Source organism: Phodopus roborovskii, unplaced genomic scaffold (genome assembly GCF_943737965.1).
Source record: "Phodopus roborovskii unplaced genomic scaffold, PHOROB, whole genome shotgun sequence".
Lineage (NCBI taxonomy): Eukaryota > Metazoa > Chordata > Mammalia > Rodentia > Cricetidae > Phodopus > Phodopus roborovskii.
The window spans coordinates 1883657-1889680 of NW_026125059.1; positions in this window are offsets into that span (position 1 = coordinate 1883657).

The window sequence follows — 6024 nt, forward strand, 5'->3', positions numbered from 1 at the left end:
AATACAAAGGAAGAAAGGAAAAAAGGAAAAGAGCAAAGAGAATAAAACAATACCTAAACCCAGATGTTCAAACGTTAAACCCCACAGCTCCACTGGCACCTTGACATGAGCTATAATGGGCTTGGGCAACTCTGCTTGGGCTCGGTTTGCAACTTCCTCAGCAGACAGTCCATATTTCTGGCATCTCCAAAATCCTGGAGCTGCAGCTGTGGTTTAGGCTTCACCCTCACAGCAGGACTTTGGTTGCCTTACACTGTTCTTTAGGCAGCCTCTCTCTGTAGCTCAGGCTCATTTCAAACTCATGACAATCTCCCAAATGCTGAGGTCACCATGCTCATCCCCGAATTCTTGCTGTAAACATGGCCAAAAGCAGGTGGCAACGTTCGTGCCATAACCCTGAAGGCTGGGCTCTCTTTAGGGTTGAGACTTGATTAACTAGTCTTTTGTTTTTAAATTCACCCTCACATACATTCTCAGGGCAAAGCAAAATGTAAGGCAAATTCCTGGCCAGAGCACACATGAATGACGTTTTGTGCAGACATGATTAGTCTTTTCTGCCTACTTCCTGACATTATTCTGCCCCCATGAGCTCCTACCAGAATGGCCTAGTAGAAGGCGAACTCAGAGAGCTCGGTATGGTGCCCCACAACTATAATCCACACCTGGGAGGCACAGGCAGGCACAGCTCTGTAAGTTTGAAGTCAGCCTGGTCTACGGAGTCAGTTCCAGGCCATCAAGAGCTACATAGTGAGTCTATCTCAGGGAAACAAACTGAGATTACTGACCTGGTGGGGGGAGGAGGCAGGAGGATTGCTGCAATATAAAGCCAGCCTGGGCCACAGAGAGGGACCCTGTTTCAACAAGATGGAAAAGGACAAGCCCACAGCCTGTCTTACACCGTTCTAGGGCTTCTCCAGCCCACATCTCCAAACTTCCAAATTCTTCCTACAGACCAGCTGGCTGCGGTCACGGTAATGACCCCACTTCTCTGGTACCGAAGGAAAGTAGGACTGAACTGTTCCAAAGAGTTAGTGTGCTGCTCACTCCACCTTGTAGCTGGGCAGACACCATCAAGCAGTGACATTTGTAGTAGCTAGGAAGTGGGAGGGGATGAAGGCTGCAGGGCCATGTGTAACTTGGGATGTCCTCCAGTGCTTTAAAGGGACGTTTCCCATTCCGATCACAAGAGGAAGATACAGCGAGGGGGACCCACAAACTTTCTCCAGCTCCGTGCCCTAGGCTCAACACCCAACACGCTGTGAGCTCCAACCACTCCTCTACGGTCCCTGTCTTAGCAAGGAAGGCTATGCTCACCGGCTCATCAGCAGTTCTGAGCACAGCTGGAGGCCAGGTGACTGCTGCAGCTGGGGCCTCTCCCGGAACTGCTCACTAAACTTTTCCTTCTGAGGTTTCTGCAGACCCAAGTGCTGTGATAGGCACAAAGCTCCATGTGCCCTTAACCTGGGCCCCAGGACAGCCTCAGGCAGAATTCTCAGCAGCTGCAGGGACGTCTGCTTCCACATTGGCCTGTCCCATCCCGTGCAAGTGCCCGTGGTGGGCGTTCCGTTCTGCTTTGCTCACCTTGAATCCTGCTGCGGTGTCAGCCCGGATCCCATCCCATCCGCTCATCCTCAAGTGCCTGTTCAGTGGCATCCAGTGCACTCAGTGTGCCGTGCGGCTGTCGCACCTCAGGAGCATGTTTGTTTCTCGACAGGTTGATGCGGAGTCTAGGATTAATCTTCTTGCCTCAGCCTCCTCACTGCTGGGACTAGGTATGTTTTTGCCGTGCCTGTCATCTCAAGAATGCTTTCATTTCCTTACTAGCACTTGGTACTGGGCAGGCATGAAGTTCTAAGCTGCTTTTCGCACATGTAGGCTCCAAGGACGGCTCCTGCCGCCAACCCCTAACCACTGAGTGGTGGGTTAGGATCTAGAGGGTATCTCGATTTAGCGTGGCATCCTTAAAAAAAGAGAACAAGTTGGACGTGGCCTCCCACACCTGCAACACCAGTATTTGGTAGGCTGAGACGGTTGAATTATGCATTTGAGGCGATCCTGAGCTACAGTGGCACCCTGTTCACAAAGGGGGTGGAAAGGCAGAGCAGGTAGAGGGCAGTGAGGTAGATGGCCCATCACATTGGAAGTGGGGGATTAGAGTAACGCAGGCACGAGTTAAGGTCACCCAGGGCCAACTTGGAAAGCCCTTTCCTAGAGTCTTAAGAGGGAGTGAGGTTCTAATGCCCACCTGCCAACCCAGTTTTCTGGTCTCATTTTATGTGTAGACAGCTCATCTCTGCCCCACACTACTTCTTGGGTCTCTGTCTCTGCCGGGCTTTTCCACTACAGGAGGCCCAGGTTGGGCTATGTGTTGGGCACCGTGGGGCCCAGAGAGCAGAGTATGAGCTGCAAAGGCCCTTGAAGGCCCAGGCAATGTCTCCTTGTTGGTCAGGGTAGATTCAGGGCACCCGGACAGGAAGTGTGGGAGTCAAGCTGTTCTTACCCAGCAGCCAGGGTCCCGTGCCACCTTCCATTCACACAGCTGCTGCCCATGACTCGGGTCACCACGGAGGGAAACCCAGTGACGGTCTCATTGGCAGGGAAGACCTGCAGCACCCCTTAGTTTGGCTAGGCATTTCCTTTTCCTGACACAGGACAAGTGTCTTCTTGTTTTTATCTCATCAGAAGCAGGAAAGAAACAAGGCAGGCTAGTCTCTGTGTGCAGAGAAGGGAAAGCAGAAGAGAGAGCTCCGCGATGTTTTGACAGCCGTGGTAGTGGCTGGCTGTGAGGATAAGCTGATAGCAAGGGACCCTTGCTGTGTGCTCTTGAAGCCCTGCAGGAGCTGGAGGCTAGGCTCCTGGAGCAGAGGAGCCAGGTCTGAGTGGGGAGCCAAGCCAGAGGCTAGGAAATCTAGGGGAACTTTACCCCAACATCTTGGGCTCCATCTTCAGCCCTGCTTCCAGAAAGTCCTGAGAGTGGCCGGACACAGCAGATGCCAATAGGCAATCAGTGGTAGATGACTGTCAACAGGAGACAGACTGGGGAGCCCCAGCAAGGGTAGGTTAGACCCCACAGATAAATGTGCCAGGAGAGAGCACCCAGGGACAGAGGGAAGCTGGCTTATTGTGTTGTCTGGAAAATGTCGCCAGTCAGTGGGGACAGATGTTGGAAGATGGGAAGAATCCAGAAACAGAGACTGGGAAACAACACAGGGCAGCTGTGTGCTCCAGACAGCTCCGCAACTCCTCCAATGGTCCTATGTCCAGACTCTGGGATACTGTGGGGAGAGCCCAGCAACATCCCAAATGGTTGTCAGAAGCCCAAATGACTCTTTGGAAATGGTCGGGAGAGAAACATGGTGTTCAGGTTAAGGCAGGGCAGGGCTGTTACTGTCTTTCAGGCCAAGAGGAACCCATCCATTCAAGCCTGGGACCTGCCACCTCACTGAGGTTGCTGGGGAACAGCCTACACCATAGGCCCTGGTCTGGAGGCAATCACAGCCCCGTGCTGCCTGTGGCCCTCCTGTGATGCAGCACAGCAGTCGCTGCCTCAGAAATGGCACAGTAGGCATCTGTTAAGATGCTGTTGCACAGCTGGGCATGGTGGCGCACGCCTTTAGTCCTGGCACTTGGGAGACACAGGCAGGCGGATCTCTGAGTCTGAGGCCAGCATGATCTACCAACCAAGTTCCAGACAAACTCTGTCTTGAAATCTCAGGCTACCTAAAAAAAATAAACCAAAAGAGATGTTTCTGCTTCCAGGTAACTGACCACCACTGGGTCCTGCTTGTGGGGAATCCAGTGGAGGTAATTGAGACTGTCGGGGAGAAGGTGAACTGGGATGTGAACAACCCAGAGAGGGGAATTGCCATTGCAGACAGGGTTTCTTCTGGGAATGGAACTGTGATGCAAACAGGTAGTGGAGATGCTTGTACAACCCTGGGAACCTCACACACACGTAGGTGGCACACTATTAACTATTACATCTTTTATTTTTTCCTTTTTGAAACAGGGTCTCATGTAGCTCAGGCTGGCTTCAAACTGGAACTGGAACTGAGCATATGACCTTGAACTTCTGGGCCTCCTGACCCCACCTTCCAAATATGACTGCAGGCATGTACCACCCCCAACTGCAGGCATGTACCATCCCCGACTACAGGCATGTACCACCCCCGACTACACACATGTACCATCCCCGACTACAGGCATGTACCACCCCGACTGCAGGCATGGACCACCCGACTACAGGCATGTACCACCCCCAACTGCAGGCATGTACCACCCCGACTGCAGGCATGTACCACCCCGACTGCAGGCATGTACCACCCCCAACTGCAGGCATGTACCACCCCGACTGCAGGCATGTACCACCCCGACTGCAGGCATGTACCACCCCGACTGCAGGCATGTACCACCCCCAACTGCAGGCATGTACCACCCCCGACTGCAGGCATGTACCACCCCCAACTGCAGGCATGTACCACCCCCAACTGCAGGCATGTACCACCCCGACTGCAGGCATGTACCACCCCCAACTGCAGGCATGTACCACCCCGACTGCAGGCATGTACCACCCCCAACTGCAGGCATGTACCACCCCCAACTACAGGCATGTACCACCCCCGACTGCAGGCATGTACCACCCCCAACTGCAGGCATGTACCATCCCCGATTATAGGCATGTACCACCCCCAACTACAGGCATGTACCACCCCCGACTACAGGCATGTACCACCCCGACTGCAGGCATGTACCACCCCCAACTGCAGGCATGTACCACCCCCAACTACAGGCATGTACCACCCCCGACTGCAGGCATGTACCACCCCCAACTGCAGGCATGTACCATCCCCGATTATAGGCATGTACCACCCCCAACTACAGGCATGTACCACCCCCGACTACAGGCATGTACCATCCCTGATTACACGCATGTACCATCCCTGATTATAGGCATGTATCACTCCTGATTACTGCTTCATATGATTTGCTGTAGATGGAAGCCAGAGCTTTGCATATGTCAAGCAAGTGCTCTGGCATCATGCCACACCACAGCCTGAAATAGTACAACCTGTTTTTCTTCTTTATTGTTTTTTTCCATACAGGGTATTGCTTTGGAGCCTGCCCTGGAACTCGCTCTGTAGACCAGACTGGCCTCGAATTCACAGAGATCCGCCTGCCTCTGCCTCCCGAGTGCTGGGATAAAGGCGAGCGCCACCCCCGCCCGACACTTCTTCTTTTATGTGTTTTGCCTGCATGTGTGGCTGTGCACCATATGCCCGCAGTACCCTTGGAGGCCAGAAGAGGGCACTGGGTCCCCTGAAACAAGAATTACAGACTTCTGTCAGTTGCCAGGTGGCTGCTGGGAATTGAATTAGGTCCCCTTGAAGGGCATCCAGTGTTCTTACCAGCTGAGCTGCCACTCCAGCCTCCCCTTTGCTTATTTTGTGTATGGGTGTTCCCCTACATGTATGTGTGCACCGTGTGCGTGCAGCAATTGTGACTTCAAATGAGCGTCTTCATGACCTGCAGACACTCACCCCTGCACTGGTTAGTGGCAGACGGTCAGTCTTCTCTCCGAGAACACCAGCTGAGGAGAAGACGGGCTTCAGAAACAACCCTCCTGGGGTGGTCCCAGGAGTGAGCACGCATGCTCTCCGCTGTGGTCCTGGGCTGGCTCCCTGATGTCAGCAAAACTGTACCTCAGTGAAGGCGGGGTTGAAATGAGTTGAAATGAGATGAAGGGGGACGTCCTTCTGTGTATGTGTTTTTCTTACTGGTTGATGAATAAAACACTGTTTGGCCAGCAGTCGGGCAGGAAATGCAGGCGAGGCTATGAAATGAAGAGAATTCTGGGGAAGGAGGGCAGAGAGAGGCTGTGAATAGATGCCCCATGTAGCCAAAGGAGTAACACGTCCGGGTACTCTCTGGTAAGCCAAGACCATGTGAAGATACAAAGATTAATAGTTATGGGTTAATAATTAAGAGAGAAGTAGCCAGTAAGAAGCCTAAGTAATCGGCCAAACA